Raw genomic sequence first — 17,044 nt, forward strand, 5'->3', positions numbered from 1 at the left:
GTTAGGGGATCTAGCCTATCAAGATTTGCACATCACAAGCAGATCAGTAACGACACTTGTACAACTGGATAGAATATCCCTTTTTAAATAGTGAATTTAATGCTTCTGGAAAGAGAGATCTCAAGTTTCATTCTTGTGAATATCAATTTTCTTTTGCTCAATAGGAATTCATAGAATTTGTGAAGTCAAGTTTCCCATTTTTCTACAAATTCCAGTATCTGTTCCTTAGTGAAGTCATTGGGGAAAATCAGAACTTCTTAAGAGATCCCTTGAAATAATCCTATTTTGAAAAGAAAAAAAATTTGACTTGTCATTGCTGAGACTTAGATTTATCTATCAAGGTAGGTAAACTGGGGGAAATATTTCTGAGACTACTTCAGATCACCAGAAGATGTGAAAGTTAGTAAAGAATTAGAGTAATTTAGACCAAAAATTGGAATGAGGGAAAAATGAAATTAGGGTAGAGACTAGCCTTTTATTTCAGTGAAACACAAGAATACATTTCAGGTTCAATAAAAATAATTACTATTGATAAGTAGTTGATTTTAATTCAGCTTTGATAGGAACTGAAGATGTTTGTCGTGTACGGTCCTGTGTAAAGATTTTGAGACCTACTTCATATGATTTGGTAGTCTGTCCTGTTGCTAGTGGATAGGTAACCACATCACATTTCAGCACATTTGACTGGCCCAGCAGAGAGGGTCAAGGACTGAATAGACATAAGGAGTAAAAAAAACAAACAAACCCTCTTTAGCTATGAAAACACATCAGTGGAGCAGTGTTGGGGAAGTTTATACTTCTGTTGTACCTGTGTCCAGTATTGTCAGTGTACCACATTTCATGAGCATTAAATTCACTTAAATAAGACCACAAATACCAAACCCTCAGAGCAAAACCAGCACAGTGGTGTCTTGCGTAAGGGTTGGTTTTTAGTTCAGTAGGTGCTTTGAATTGACTCTGTAATTCTCTGTTTTGTAAGGCTTTTCTGAATATTGACGAGTTGTGAGGTGGTAGCTTGGCCAGTTATAGATGGAAACCAGACTCTAAAATTTTGACCAACGTTTTGTATTAATATGACCTTTCTGGAAAAAAATAAAAATCTGTAAAATTAAATATCTTTAAAACTAGTGCGTCCAGTTCCTTGGTAACTCTTTTCAGTAGTGAATTTAAAAAAAATCTGACCAGACTTGTCCTCTCCACCTACTCACCCCCAAATTAACTATCTCTGTACTTTGCATGTTGCTGAATATTTTATGTGTTTGTGGTGAATTCCAAGAATGCAGTGAAAGTGTGCATTTACATAGAACTTGTTTTAAACAATCCTGCAAGTTACTCAGTTGAACTGGTATTTTGAGGATAAAAATGTAAGGTTTTAGGTAATTTTGGTGAGAATATTGTGCAAAAATGTGGCTTTCTTCTCTTGCCTAGTGAGGTCCTCTTGCGGAATGTAATATTGAGTAAAGAGGTGCAGATTTTCAGGCTTTCTGATTTCAAGGACAGCATTCCAATGTAGTTTAACCAATAAAGAGTGCTGAAAACTGGAGCACCTTTCATTTAGTGACTTCAAATAATGAGGCCCAGTGGAAACACAAAATTGTACCATTCTGAGTATACCAGTTGTCATTTGAGCATATACACAAAGTGCCTCATGTGGGAAGTGACCAGGATTCATCACTGTCTTCGCTGCAATGAGTCAGCAGCTGACGCTTCCCTGTCGACTCTGCCTGTGACTCACTCCAGTGGAGTACCGGAGTTGACGGGAGAGCGCTCGCCGGTAGATTTATCATATCTAGGCTAGATAAGATAAATTGACCCCACTGGATCGATTGCTGCCTGTCGATCCTGAGGGTAATATAGACAAGCCCTTAGGCACTTGGGGAGCAATGCCATGAATGCACTTCCAAGAGAGCAACCTGGCTGCCTTCCTCCAAAAGGATTTAGTTCCCTTCTCTCATGTACAGCCTTTTCTAACCAATGCCTATTGAAAAGAAAGGCCCAGGTATTTCAACAGAGATGGAGTAACCTATAGAATTTCGGAATAGGCTATAGCGAGGGTGGCAGGATTTCTGTAGTGCTGCTTCTGTCACAATTTTTCTATATTGAAATCCCAAGTTGAAGTCTGCACCAGACTCAGTTTTCACAAGTATCTGACCCATATGTGGAGAATCTAGAGTTCCTCATGAATTATACTCCAGTTTTTCTAAAACTAGGGAAATTAAAGCCAAACAGGCTTAACGGTGAGCAACCTTCAGTACATCTCCCTGTCTTATTTATAATACTCATAAATTATTGGCAAATGTACCTTTATTACTTTATTTTGTGCATTAATCAATGCAAAACAAAGTTCACAGGGATACTACTTGTATGGTGAGTTCTCTGAAATCCTACTTATTTAATATCAGGTTAGTTTTAACTCTTGATTTCTTATCACTTGTAAATATCCTTGTATTTTTGGAGACTTGGCAATGTTGGCTAGTTTTTAATTTATTGAGTGGGAAGGGATGGGGGTGGACACCTGGCGAAACAAGGTGGGCAATGTAGTTTCTTTTACTAGACCAATTTTTTTGAGGTGAGAAAGTCACACCAGTTTTCTTCAGGTCTGAGACAGGTACTGCCAGCCTCACAGCTAAATGCAAGGTGGAAGAGATTGTTTAGTATAAGAAGTAGAGAGGGAGAGGAATTATTTAAGCTCAGTAAAAATGTGGATACAAGAACAAATGGGTATAAACTGGCCATCAGGAAGTTTAGACTTGAAGTTAGATGAAGGTTTCTAACCATTTGAGGAGTGAAGTTCTGGAACAGCCTTCCAAGGGGAGCAGTGGGGGCAAAAGACATATCTGACTTCAAGACTAAGCCTGATAAGTTTATGGAGGGGATGGTATGATGGGATAGCCCAATTTTGACAATTAATTCATCTTTGACTGCTAGTGGTAAATACGCCCAGTAGTCTGTGATGGGATGTTAGATGGGGTGGGATCTGAGTTAGTACAGAGAATTCTTTCCTGGGTGTCTGGCTGGTGAGTCTTGCCCACATGCTCAGGGTTTAGCTGATCGCCATATTTGGGGTCGGGAAGGAATTTTCCTCCAGGGCAGATTGGCAGAAGCCTGGGGGGGTTTCGCCTTCCTCTGCAGCGTGGGGCATAGGTCACTTGCTGGATGATTCCCTGCAGCTTGAGGTCTTTAAACCACAGTATGAGGACTTCAATGGCTCAGACACAGGAGTAGGTGTGTGAGATTCTGTGGCCTGCATTGTGCAGGAGGTCAGACTAGATGATCATAATGGTCTCTTCTGACCTTAAAGTCTATGATTCTAATCTAAGGGACCATTCATGGTAGAGTGGCCTGTTTAACACCTCTGCAGTCATAAGACAAAAAGAGGGGGCTAGTGGATTGCAGATTGTTGTAATGAACCATAAATCCAGTGTCTGTTCAGGTCAGGGATTTGAGTGTGTACCAGAGTTATGAATTTAAGCTCTCAGGCTCATTTTTTGAAAATGTTGTTTGGGTTTCCTTTGAGGATGAGGAGAGAGACGTCCGATAGAATGTGATCGCTTTGTGGATCACAGGTGATTGGGTGGTTTTTTGAAATCATTTTTGTATGAGAATTCATTGGAGATCCATAGTTACATTTTAAAAGAGCAGAGATCTTATGATGATGGAGTAGGGCAGAAGCACAGGAAGGTTAATAGGAGAGCCATAAGAGTGGAGTTTTCTCTTTCCCCTCTTCATGAAATTTGCAAGCTAAAAGTACAAAAAAGTAGTAAAGAAAAAAGAAGTAGAAGATAAGGTAGCTGGAGAGTTGTCTGAATATTCTAAAGGTGCCATAGTAGAAAAAGTCCTTCAGCAGCTATTGAATCTCTGGCTGCAGCCAAGGGGTGCAGGATTAGTTCTTTGTGCTGGTCCTATTGGAGTTTATTCAGCAGAGAGACTAGCTGCATGAGCAGAGGCCCTAAGAGAAATCTATTTTTGGTTCTGGATTCAGTTTGGCTGTGAATAAGGAACCCACAAAGGTGAATGACTGGATGGGCGACCTCGATCAGTCAAGGGTCTTCGAACAGAGCAAGCAGGGCAGGCGTTAGACACGCTGGGGCCCAAGGCAGAAAGCTGAAGGCCTGAGTAATTTAGCTCCACAGGGCCCTCTGTGGCATGGGGCCTGAGCAGTTGCCCTGTGTGCTACCCTCTAATGCCGGCTCTGGCTTTTATTTGCAGAAAAACAGTTGTGGAACAGAGGGGCCGTGGAGTTTTCATAGCATGTTGAAGGGAGGGCGCCTCAGAAAGGAAAGGCTGAGAACCCCTGACCTAGACATGAATTAAATCTTTAAAACAACAGTTTTCAATAACAGTCTTATCCCTTTAGAGACTTCACTTCCGTGCATTGAAGGCATATAGCAGTCAAGTACCATTGGTATAAAAATTTGAAATGATTTGAACAGTACAGCAATCAAAAGAGGTCCTTGTGCCTCTTCCATACCAATTTCTATGTTATGTGTGTTAACGAGAACACTGATGGAATTGCAGAATCAAAACAATAACATGGAACCCAGGTTCTCCCCGGCACTGGGATTGCAGCGGCAGGTGGACATGGAGGGCTGCCCAGCTGAGCTGTCTGTAGCTGGTGGAGTAAGAAACCAGTGGGTGTGGGAAGGGATCTCAAACTCAAATCACCACGAGGGCCACCCGAGGACTAGTACATAAGAAAATTAGAGTGACCATACTAGGTCAGACCAAAGGTCCATCCAGCCCAGTATCCTGTCTACCGACAGTGGCCAGTGCCAGGTGCCCCAGAGGGACTGAACCTAATATGAAATGATCAAGTGATCTCTCTCCTGCCATCCAGCTCCATCCTCTGACAAACAGAGGCTAGGGACACCATTCCTTACCCAGGCTGGCTAATAGCCATTAATGGACTTTACCTCCATGAATGTATCTAGTTCTCTTTTGAACCCTTTTATAGTCCTACCCTTCACAACCTCCTCAGGCAAGGAGTTCCACAAGTTGACTGTGCGCTGTGTGAAGAAGAACTTCCTTTTATTTGTTTTAAACCTGCTGCCTATTAAGTTCATTTGGTGAACCCTAGTTTATTGTATTATGGGAAAAAGTAAATAACTTTTCCTTATCCACTTTCTCCACATCACTCATGATTTTATATACCTCCATCATATCCCCCCTTAGTCTCCTCTTTTCCAAGCTGAAGAGGCCTAGCCTCTTGAATCTTTCCTCCTATGGGACCCTCTCCAAACCCCTAATCATTTTAGTTGCCCTTTTCTGAACCTTTTCTAATGCCAGTATATCTTTGTTGAGAAGAGGTGATCACATCTGTACGCAGTATTCAAGATGTGAGTGTACCATCGATTTATATACAGGCAATAAGCTATTCTTCATCTTCTCTATCCCTTTTTCAACTATTCCTAGCATCCTGTTTGCTTTTTTGACTGCTGCTGCTGCACAGTGCATGGACATCTTCAGAGAATTATTCGCAATGACTCCAAGATTTTTTCCTAATTACCTGTAGCTAAATTAGCTCCCATTCATATTGTATGTATAGTTGGGGTAATTTTTTCCAATGTGCATTACTTTACATTTATCCACATTCAATGTCATTTGCCATTTTGTTGCCCGATCACTTAGTTTTGTGAGATCATTTTGAAGTTCATCACAGTCTGCTTTGGTCTTAACTATCTTGAGCAGTTTAGTGTCATCTGCAAACTTTGGCACTGGCCCAAGGGCCATTTCACTGAAACCGTTTCATACAACGATACGGAAATAAAGTAATACAGTCTGCTAGTAAAAGTCAATGGAGTAACTTTTTAAAAACTGTAATGCAAAAAGTCCGTGCTAATTTTGACAGCTGTTTCATTTTTGGCCACTTAACTGGCAGCATTAATTTGTTAATTGTATGAGTTAGAAAAATTTCTGTCAGCCTGTGATGGGGTGTACATCCCACATAAGTCCCGAGTGAGTAACCAGGGGCCAGAAGTAGCCAATGAACCTTACATGTTGCACCTGGATGGAAGCCAGGGCTTGATAAGAACTACTGGAAGATGAAGCCCAGCAGGGGGAAGACGTGTCCTAGGATGATACAGGAGGGAGGGGGGAGGAGTGGGGAGACACCGTGTGCAGGGGAGGAGGCAGAGAAGAGGTGGAGCCAGGGCGGGGATTTGGGGAAGGGGTTGGAATAGGGGCAGGGAGGAGGAGCATGAGCTGTGCGCTATTCTGGTTTATGCATCGTCAGCAGAATTTTTGACTACGCATCTAATCTAACTGCCATTGAACCAATGACATTTTTCCATTGATTTCAATGGGAGTTGACAAGATCCTAAATTCCCGTTGTAGAATATAGTACTGGTGAAGAAACGTAAGTGAGACAGAAGACTGCTGGACTGAAATTACAAGGGACATTTGCAGACTCAGCGCAGGAGCACTGCACAGCTGTTTGGCATCAGGAAGCCCTGGAAGGTAGGCGGAGGAGTGGGGATGTGGCACACTGTGGGGAGGAGGGGAGTGGCAGAGGGGTGAGTTGGTGCCTATGGCAGGCCACAGGAAATAGCTCCATGGACTACCTGTGGGCTGTGTGTTTGAGAACCCTCATACAGGGGCTAGGGACAAGGAGAGGAAGTGCAGGGGGCTAGGGACACGAGGGTGTGCAGCAGTTAAAGGAGAAGTGCCAGCATCTCAGATTTAAGGGCAACTTCTGGGACTTGCTGTATCAGTTTCATGTCAGGAGTTGCAGACTCCAACCATGCAACAAAACATTGATCAATATAGTATCAGAGGGGTAGCCATGTTAGTCTGGATCTGTAAAAGCAGCAGAGAGTCCTGTGGCACCTTATAGACTAACAGACGTATTGAAGCATGAGCTTTCATGGGTGAATACTGTTAGGCCTGAATAACGATATAGCAGACAAAAACAGGTATGTCAACCTGACTAAAGTCAGGCTAACAGAGGTTTCTGGGAAATTCTTGAATGGAAAAATACTGAGAAGCAGCATGTCTCACAAAGCGCTGGGAAAAAGTGAGATAACAGAGGGGCTGCATTCCTGGCATAGTAGCAGGTGTGCTGTGTTAGGAGCAGTTCCTCTGAAGAACTGATAAGAAGCCAGCCTCTCAGCCTGCCTGCTTTCACTCCCTGATCCTGTTCTCTTTCTGTTTTGACGCCCCTACATTCCTAACTTTTGGTGCTTGTTAAGGTATTCTTAATCACCTAATGCTGTAAAACATAGGGGAATAGTCATGCATGTATACTAAAGGTGTCTAGTTTCTAGTCGTTAGAAGAAGGGAGTGGGTTGCTCAAGTGAATAATCTATGACGCAACGGAACTGTCTATATAGGCTTATACTAAGATGTAAAGAAGAAGCTGGTTCTCTCTGGAGACAAGCTGCTCTCTATTGTTGTGTGCACCCTTCAATAAAGAGCTTTTGATCGGACCTTGCTGGTGTTGGCTGTCTTTCTCTCTCGCGGTCAGACAACAAACCTCGCTGTCTGGGTTCAAGTCCCCGACAATACTCACTTCATCAGATGCATGTAGTGGAAATTTCCAGAGACAGGTATAAATATGCAGGCAAGAATTCATCTAGAGATAACGAGGTTAGTTCAATCAGGGAGGATGAGGCCCCCTTCTAGCAGCTGAGGTGTGAATACCAAGAGAGGAGAAACTGCTTTTGTAGTTGGCAAGCCATTCACAGTCCTTGTTTAATTCTGAGCTGATGATGTCAAATTTGCAAATGAACTGAAGCTCAGAGGTTTCTCTTTGAAGTCTGGTCCTGAAATGTGTGGTTTTGGTTTTTGTTTGTTTTTTTTCTGCAGGATGGCTACCTTTTAAATCTGCTATTGCGTGTCCAGGGAGGTTGAAGTGTTCTCCTACAGGTTTTTGTATATTGCCATTCCTAATATCTGATTTGTGTCCATTTATCCTTTTACATAGGGACTGTCCAGTTTGCCCGATGTATCTAGCAGAGGGGCATTGCTGGCACACGGCTGCGTATATTACATTGGTGTCCATCCTCCCTGATTGAACTAACCTCATTATCTCTAGACTGATTCTTGCCTGCATATTTATACCTGCCTCTGGAAATTTCCATGACATGCATCTGACGAAGTGGGTATTCACCCACAAAAGCTTTTGCTCCAATTCATCGGTTAGTCTATAAGGTGCCACAGGATTCTCTGCTGCTTTTTACAGATCCAGACTAACACAGCTACCCCTCTGATACCTGGTTAGATATTTCATCATTATTCAGACTGCAGGGCTTATTTCAATTAAGCACCATCAACTAATGCATATTGGAAATTTTAAATGAAGATTGAAATCAAATATGAAAAAACTGCAGAATGTTGACAGTAATGTCCATCATGCCTCTTCATGAGGCTCTGGATATCAAGTGTGATTATCTAGCTGGTTTAGAAAGGGTAACAGCTACATTAAATTAAATCTATTATAGAAGGGATTGAAATTGAATAGCAGTGCTGTCTATAGAGGTTTGTACAATCATTGTTTCATTTGCTAAGAAGTTTGGTTCAGTGTGGCTGATGTGTCTAGGCACCGATGGGCCTCCCACACTTCTAGGGAGCTTCCAGCCCTTGGGCCCGGCCTCTCCCAATGCAAGAGTCACACATCGCTCTTGAGGTTATTTTGGACTAATTATTTTTAATGCCACAGTGGCTTTTAAGCCAGTTTAAAAAACTGTTTAACAACTAATTAGCTTGAACCATATGTGGATTTCTGAACAGCAGTGTCCCCTCAATTCCCCACTCTGGGGTGCCTTTTAAACTGCTTTGCTGTGAGAACAACCATTCCTGGCCAGTTCATTCACAGCCTCTAGCTTCTCTCAAGTGGGGCTTCTCAAACACTTGAATCCAAACACACTGGTTTAGATAAAATAACCCCCTCCAGTTCAACGATGCTTCCTTTGTCTTTCAAATGTTCATGAAGTTGTGAATAGAGATGAGTGGAGAGAGATGGTTTAGCAGCCTCTGGTTCTCATTCTTATACCCTTCTTCCCTCTTTGAGGATTACCTTCAGCTGGAGGTCAGGCACCAGTCAGTCTGTTTACATGGAAGACCCCTAGCTGTTCCATTATCAAGATGTAAAGTTCTCATCCACACCCTTTTCCCTACCAAATAATGGCTGCTTAACCAGATGATAGCCCATTTGATTATGCCAATACCTGCCCAGATTCTCAATGTGTTTTTCTCTGAAAAAATGGTTAGGATCTACTTTTCTACCTTTGGAGCATGTCACAGCAATGTTGTACAGTGTAGAATCTTATCTGTTTATATACAGTGTTACCACATATATTTTACCAGGACAATAATGTTCAGCAGATTACGAGTGTCCAAATAATAGCTCACTTTTTACAAAATGTATCATAGTCTTGTAAGAGGGATGAATGTGGGAGTTGTCTTTCACACTGTTATACTGCTCTCACAACCGTGTAGGCACACTCAAACTATCTCACCAGGCTAGATGTTTGGTTGTTTAATATACAGACTCATGAGACAAGGTGAGGGGTATTCTTGCTACTGTTTAGACCGACTTGCATGTTATGGGATGGATCTTTTAAAAGTCTCTATATGTGTATGTTTGAATAAATGACTGTTTACTCATGACCGTAAAGGTTTATAATTGCATGTGTGATATTCAGTACACTTTTTTGTGATCCTTCACCTCATCTCATGCAGAATGATACAAGGTCTGTCTATTTGGATGATCACATGGTGAATTATGATAAATACACAAATCTCTCTGCAGTGATGTAAATAGAAAAATACTGCATGTCTTTATGCAATGATTCCAAGCCTTGTTTGCTCCCTGGTTTGGGGAGAGAGAGAGACTTTCCTTGTTGGCAGTCTTCTGTTTGTGCTTAGAAGGGTTGACTTAACTTGGCTCACCAGAAATAAAACCCCCAGTCCACACCACACCTGAAGCTAAACTCCTGGATGTTAAGAGTTCTGACACAGTTTAAAAATGGTGGTGTATACAGGATATAAATTTTTTTTAAAAAATGAAAATCCTAGAGATGTTGCCAGCCTCTTCACAACTGAGTAACAGATATAGTTATGTAGAAGAATGGGGGAGAGGGGAGAGGCAATCTGTCTACTCCATTACTACTCCTAAGTGACCGATACTGTTTTACTCTAATAGCACTGACTCTATAAAATTCCAAGTGATTGAATTTTTGTAGTATATTGTAAAGGTTAATAGGTTTTAGCAATACTTTAGAAATTTGATACATTTCCCCTTGGTCTTTGTAAATATTGTCCTTTCCTTAAGGACAAACTTTGTTTGCAAACTGAATTATATAACAGATAGCATGGTGGATTACATAAATCCTGAAAGTATTTGCTCAATCCTGCAGTTTTTCCGCATGGAGAATTCCTTTGGTCTTTGAGGATGTATATGGATTACAGGATGGGGCCCTTGCCCATTCTGCTTTCTAGTGATTTCAAACGTTTGTCCAGTCTTGACACCACTCATAGGTGCAGATGCATCAGTATTTTAGTGGCTTAAAATTGTAATCTGAGAGGATTTGTAAGAAGAAATATCAATGCTATCTGTCAGTGGCCATTCAAATTAAATAGCATTACAAAGTGCACACGCTCCTATTTCCTCTAAAAGAAAAATTTTTCATAGCTGGAAAAAATCTGCAGGATATATTTACGTTATTTTAGTGTCCTTTGTGTATGAATTCACAACTCTCAGGGAACTTAAGGTTTTATTTCTGTTTATAAAATAGAGCCCATGTAATAAATCATCTTTTGAAATCCCCCCTGACATTTGTTGTATTTTAACTTTTTCGTCTTGAAGGTGTTATATAATGATCAAAACCAGGTCAGTTTTTTCTTTGTTAGAGACTGAGATCTGTTTTTCCTCATTGCCAGCTTATATTTTCACTTTTTGAAAATCCATGTATATGTAGTCTTGATCCAAAATCATTTGAAGAGAGCGGGAAGCTCTTCAGCTTCTCATCGACTTCAGTGGGCTTTGGATCAGGCCTTATGCCAACTAAGGGGAAAACAATCAGAACTTAATCTCTATGAGTTCTGCTAACTAGAAGGTTCTGAGTTCCTGCTGCATTACAGGTTTGTGGATTTATATAGTCAATGATCTTACTTCGTGTTTACGTCTATATGCAACTCATCTTTGTGTTCTTACACAACCTCAGTAAGCGCAGTCAACTCACCACCTTGAGTTCGGCCAGGTAAGTCAGTCTAAGATACTTCAACTTCAGCTACGTGAATAGCTTAGTTCGAACCCCCCGTCCCCCTGCTAGTGTAGCCCAGGCCTTAGACAAAATTAAGTAACTCCTATAGAGAAGCTAAAAAATATGGGAAAATTCTTATGGTTAACTTACAAAGAAGCAAAACTCAATGAGTTGTCATTTGCATGTGCAGAGATGTTGTGAATCTATGTTGTCCTTGACATTTGATATATATATTTTTTTAAAATTTACCTTGTAAATGCACACGTTTCTAAGTCACTAGAGAATGGGGGAAGCTTTTTGTAGCTCATTTAACACTTGTAGTTTCCTACAGGTTGAACAGTTGCATCGCATAGTGGGAAAAGTGTTTGATAATGCAACGGTAGTTTGCACTAAGGCTGTACTTTAACAAATTATATACACCTGTACCTATGATAAACCCAAATCAAAACATATCACATTAAACAAAATGAGTAAACTGAACTATAATGTCTGCACTTTGTGTGTGTGCACGTGTATATTTTATATATAAATGGAAAAAAATGTTCTTATGATTTGATCTTCCAAAAGGCCCAGTCCTGGGGGTGGGGGAAGACACCGCTGTAGCATTTGAGGGAGATGTGACTTGAAATCCATAAGAGAGTAATAATGATTTCTCTCTTATCTCATTTTGCTGTAGAAAGGGGGAGTCTAACAACTGGAAGAAAGGAGAGAAGTCGTAGCTAAGAGAAGAATTATTTCGAGAGAGTATCACTGACATGGGATTATTTCTGCCATCCACATGAGAACTGCACAGTTAAAACTTTACTTTAACCATCCTGTATTGAAATTTCGGCATTCTGATTAGTTAACGCTTTGCCTTCTGTTCTCCTCCAGTGTGAATAACAAACATGGTTGTCCAGCTTCACATTTCCTGCAGCTAAAAACATGTTCGTGATTGAATATTTTAATAGCTAACCAGTGCTTCCCACAGTGCTAATTAACCCCCTCAGCCTTTGGCGTCAGAGTTTATTCAGCACAAAATACGGTTACATGAAACAGAAAGTCCTAAAAGTGGACATGCAAATAACCTGATGGTAGATTGACATTTTGTGTGTTAAGCAGAGAGATTCGTTCTGTACGCAATCCCAAATACAGTACCATTGCTAAGGAATAGTGTAGTTGATAGTGTTTCTGGACCTTGTAGAAGGACTTGTGTTGCACTTTATTATGCCACACCCAAATACCTAACCAATAGAGTTTCTGTGCTGTAAGATGTGGCATAAAATAAACAGCTGCATTATAAGATTGATTGTGAATAGTAAGGGCACAAAATAGGCTCAAAATCAAAGTATTTGTTGAAAAGGTCACTAAAATACTCACCTTGGAAAAGTTTGATACGCAATAACTAATACTATATACAAAATTTGCAAAACATTAAATATTCAGTGGACTAAATCAGCTTTACAATGCTGCAAAATTATTTCAGAGGAATAAGAAATCAGATTTTCAGTAAATCAGATTATAGCCTTCGATCTTCTCGGTGCGTGTGGATTATTTCAGTTTTCTGAAAATGGGAGTTAAGAATTTGTCATTGCCTCCCAGTTTCTCTGCCCACCACTTGCCATTCTCCATCTGGTTCTTCATGTGCCAGCCCATGTGTGTTCCATTGTGGGTATGCATTGGCTTCATGCGTCTGAGACCACGAGAGTCTTGCTGGGGGTGTCCGTTGTTCTGCCTTTGCTCTTCCCCTCCTCATGCTCTGAACCAAAAGTGTAAGGGGTGGTGTGTACCAATTGCCTCTACTGTTCCTTCTTAGCACCTCATGGTCTGAGATGGAACAATCCACTGTTCTCCAAGTTCTTTCAACTTTAACTAGTGCACATCCAGGTCTTCTTAGATAGTTTTATTTATTGCACTTGGGTACTGAAGAGTCATATATCCCCTTTGGGAACTCCTTGCCCATAGCCCATTGTGGAGATTGAATTATACCCCCAAGGATACAGGATTCAAAAATTGTGTTTCTTGCCCTCGAGCCTTCCTGGTCAGCGACAAGCTTCAGAAGTGCTTGTACTGCCTTGGAAAAGCACACATCTCGACCAGATGCACATACTGCTCCTTGCCCAATGGGCATGGGAGTTGAGGATCAGAAAACATCTTATGGAGCAGGTGAGACCTCCACCTGATCTAGACTGGGCAATTCACCTGTGCATCGGTCAGAGGTGTTGAGACGCACTTTCACTATGAAAATGCCAGGTGAATGATTTTAGTTATCAATACTGTAGGAATCTAGCATATGTCCCTCTCTTTTCTAAATGTTGCCTTTTAAATTAGAAAGTGATTTTTAAAAGACAAGCTTTTTGTTTTCAAATTAATGTGTATAGAATGGATTGAATAGATCCAAAAATACCTGCTCAATCCTGCAGTTTTTCTGCTTGTGGAACTACACCCTAAATTTGTCACCAATGTTTTCTTTCATTTCCATCAGAACCAATTCACACACTTCCCTGTTTTGTTTTTTTGTTTTTTCCCCAAACCTCATACCACAACGGAGGAACAGAAATTTCAGCTTGGATGTACCTCAAGTATTGGGATTCTCTCTTCAGTGAACAGAGCTATTTAGGAGGTCATCTAGTGGCTTCATTACCTTTCTGGAATGCATGAAAGGGCACGCAATCTTCTTGCAAAAACGAAGTGGATTTCTGGTTGTATCTTGCTCTGCTACCAGTTGTCAGACTCCTCCACCGCAATTGGTGAGAAGCTTCTCCACCAGAGCAAAGCCTATTTCAGAAGCTTCCCTTGGGGGTGTACCTCTTGTTGACCTATGTAAAACAGCCACATGGAGTTATATCCAGACCTTCCCAAGACACCACACCCTGGTGCACACCTCCTCAGCTGATTCATAGATTCATAGAAATGTAGGGCTGGAAGGGACCTCAAGAAGTCAAGTCCAACCCCCTTCATTGTGGCAGGATCAAGTAAACCTATGCTAGCCCTGACAGATGTTTGACTCACCTGTTTTTAAAAACCTCCAATAATGTGAAGTCCACGATCTCCCTTGGTAACCTATTTCAGAGTTAACTACCGTTATAGTTAGAAAGCTTTTCCTAATGTCTAACCTAAATGTACCTTGCTGCAGATTAAGCCCGTTACTCTCTGGACATGGAGAACAATTGATCACCGTCCTCTTTACAACATCCCTTAACTTATTTGAAAAGTGTTATCAGATTTCCCCCTCAAGTCTCTTTTCTCAAGACTGATATACCCAGGTTTCTAACCTTTCCCCAGATGTTAGGTCTCCTAAACCTTTTCTCATTATTGTTGCTGAGGTCTGGACTCTCTCCAATTTCTTCGCATCTTTCTAAAAGTACTCCAGTGAAGGCAATACCCGTGCCCAGTAGAGTGGGACAGTTCTCTCACATGTCTTACGTGCAACACTCCTGTTAATGCATCCGGGAATCTTGTTAGCCTTTTTCATCACAGCATCACATTGCTGACTCATTCAATTTCTGGTCCACTAGAAACCCCAGATCCTTTTCAGCTGTGCTACCATCTAGCCACTCATTCCTCATTTTGTAGTTGTGCATTTGATTTTTCCTTCCTAAGTGTCAAACTTTGTACTTCATTGCATTTCATCTTGTTGATTTCATACCCATCCTCTGGTTTGTCAAGGTCATTTTGAATTCTAATCCTGTCCTCCAGAGTGCTTGCCACCCCCCCACCCCAGTTTGGTGTTCTCTGTGTGTTTTGAAAGCATAGTCTCCATTTCATTCTCAAAGTCATTAATGAAAATGAATAGTAAGGGATTCACAAGACATGTCCTCTTGGTTTGACAGCAAACCACCACTAACTACGCTGACAGGATCTTTCAGCCAATTTTGCTCCCACCTTAGAGTGTGTTCATCTAGACCAGTGTTTCCCAAACTTACAACATTTGCGTACCCCTTCTCTAATGAAGATAATTTTTGGGGGGGGAGGCCCTGCTCAGGCCACTGCCAGCCCCTTGCCTCCCGAGGTCCCTACTGCCGGCCTCCTCAGTCCATTGCTGGCCTGGGTGAACAGGATTCCTGGCCAGCAGCGGGCTGAGTGGGACCAATGGATGGAACCCTGGGCCGGCAGCAGGCTGAGCCACTCAGCCCACTGTGGGTCTGAGGTCCCAGTCACCAGCCCCACTCAGCCCACTGCCAGTCTGGGTGAAGGGGACCCGGGGCCAGTGGCCAGGAGCCGGCTGGCAGGAGCCGGCAGACGGAACCCCAGACTGGCAGCAGGCTATCCCTGCTATCCCAGCCCAGAGCTTCCTGCTCACCACTTTTCTGGTGACCCTCACTCCCGACCCGCAGCCACTCTTATCCCAGCCCTGGGCTCCCTAGTCACCCCTCTGCCGGTGCCCCTCACTCCCGACCTGCAGCCCCTGCTGTTCCAGGCCTGGGCTCCCTAGTCACCCCTCTGCTGCTGCCCCTCACTCCCGACCCGCAGCCCCTGTTCTCCTAGTCACAGCCCATTGGCTGCCAGTGTGGGTAGAAAGCTTGACTTAGACACAGACAGAGAGCGGCAGTACGCAAGTGGGCGCATCCTGGGTGGCTGCGGAGGGACTTGGGTCAGTCCTGGGGGCCAGTGGCCAGGCACAGGGGAACCGACTGAGACTGGGAGAGTCTGGCCTGGGTCTGGGATCTTCCCCTGTGGCTTTGGGAGCTGCGGGTCCTCCGGGGAGGAAGCCTGCAGGAGCTGGAGACCTGCCGTCTGTCCTGCTGGGCCAGGCCTCTCCTGGGTGGCTGCTGGTGGATTTGGGGTGGTCCTGGAGGACGGCAGGTGGGTGCAGGGACCCGAATGGCTCAGGGCGAGTCCGCCCCAGGCCCAGTGTCGCCAAAGTGGCTGTGGGGGCTGTAAGTCCTGAATGAGGCAAGCGGGAGGGAGCCAGACACCTACCATCTATCCCGCCAGGCGAGGCCGCTGGTGGATTGGGGGTAGTCCGGCGGCCGGGCGCAGGGGGACCAATTGAGTCTGGGAGAGTGTGGCCCAGGTCCGGGATCTCCTTCTTTGGCTTTGGGGGCCGCTGGTCCTCCAGGGAGGAAGCCTGTGGGAGCTGGACACCCGTCGCCAGACCAGGCTTTGCCTGGGTGGCTGCTGGTGGATTTGGGGTGGTCCTGCAGGCTGGGGGCTGGGTGCAGGGGGCCCAAGCTAGTGCAGGTGAGTCCGCCCTGGGGCCGGGGTCTCCCTCTGCGGTTTGGGGGGCAGTGGGTCCCTGGTGGGTCCTACGGGGTGAAGCCAGATATCTGCTCTCTGGCCCTCCAGGCAGGCCTTGCCTGGGTGGCTGCGGGGGGATTCAGGGCAGTCCTGAGGGCCAGCGGCCGGGCACAGGGGGTCTGACCGAGTCGGGGAGTGTCCTCTTTTTTGAATGTTAAAATATGGTCTCCGTACCCTTCCCAGAGCAGCTCTACATTCACAGCAAGCTGCAGCATGAGCTAACCAAGGAACTACTGCTCCCAGGGCCCCGTTGGTTCTCAGCTCCCAGGCTGGATCCCTGCCGCCACTACAAATGAGCCATCCGAGCACCTGCTTGCTTTGCTGGTCCTAGAGCCACCCCTGGATTGAGAGACATTTGGATCTAGTCCTAAGAAAACACCACCAGCTGAATAATTTCCACACCCTACTGAGTAAATAAGCCTCCAAGTTCCAGTGTATTGACAACCGTGTAACACGGTAAAATCAAAGAGTCCAGGATGGTTTAACCCACAGGTGTATACATGTAAGATACACCTAGAGCTAGAGATTGTCCTAGAAAAGGAAATAAAAGCACTTCCTGTACACTGACTTCATGGATTCATAGAAACTTCCCTTCGCACTATTTCCTTTGAATTGCTGATAAC

Source organism: Chelonoidis abingdonii, chromosome 18 (genome assembly GCF_003597395.2).
Source record: "Chelonoidis abingdonii isolate Lonesome George chromosome 18, CheloAbing_2.0, whole genome shotgun sequence".
Classification (NCBI taxonomy): domain Eukaryota; kingdom Metazoa; phylum Chordata; order Testudines; family Testudinidae; genus Chelonoidis; species Chelonoidis abingdonii.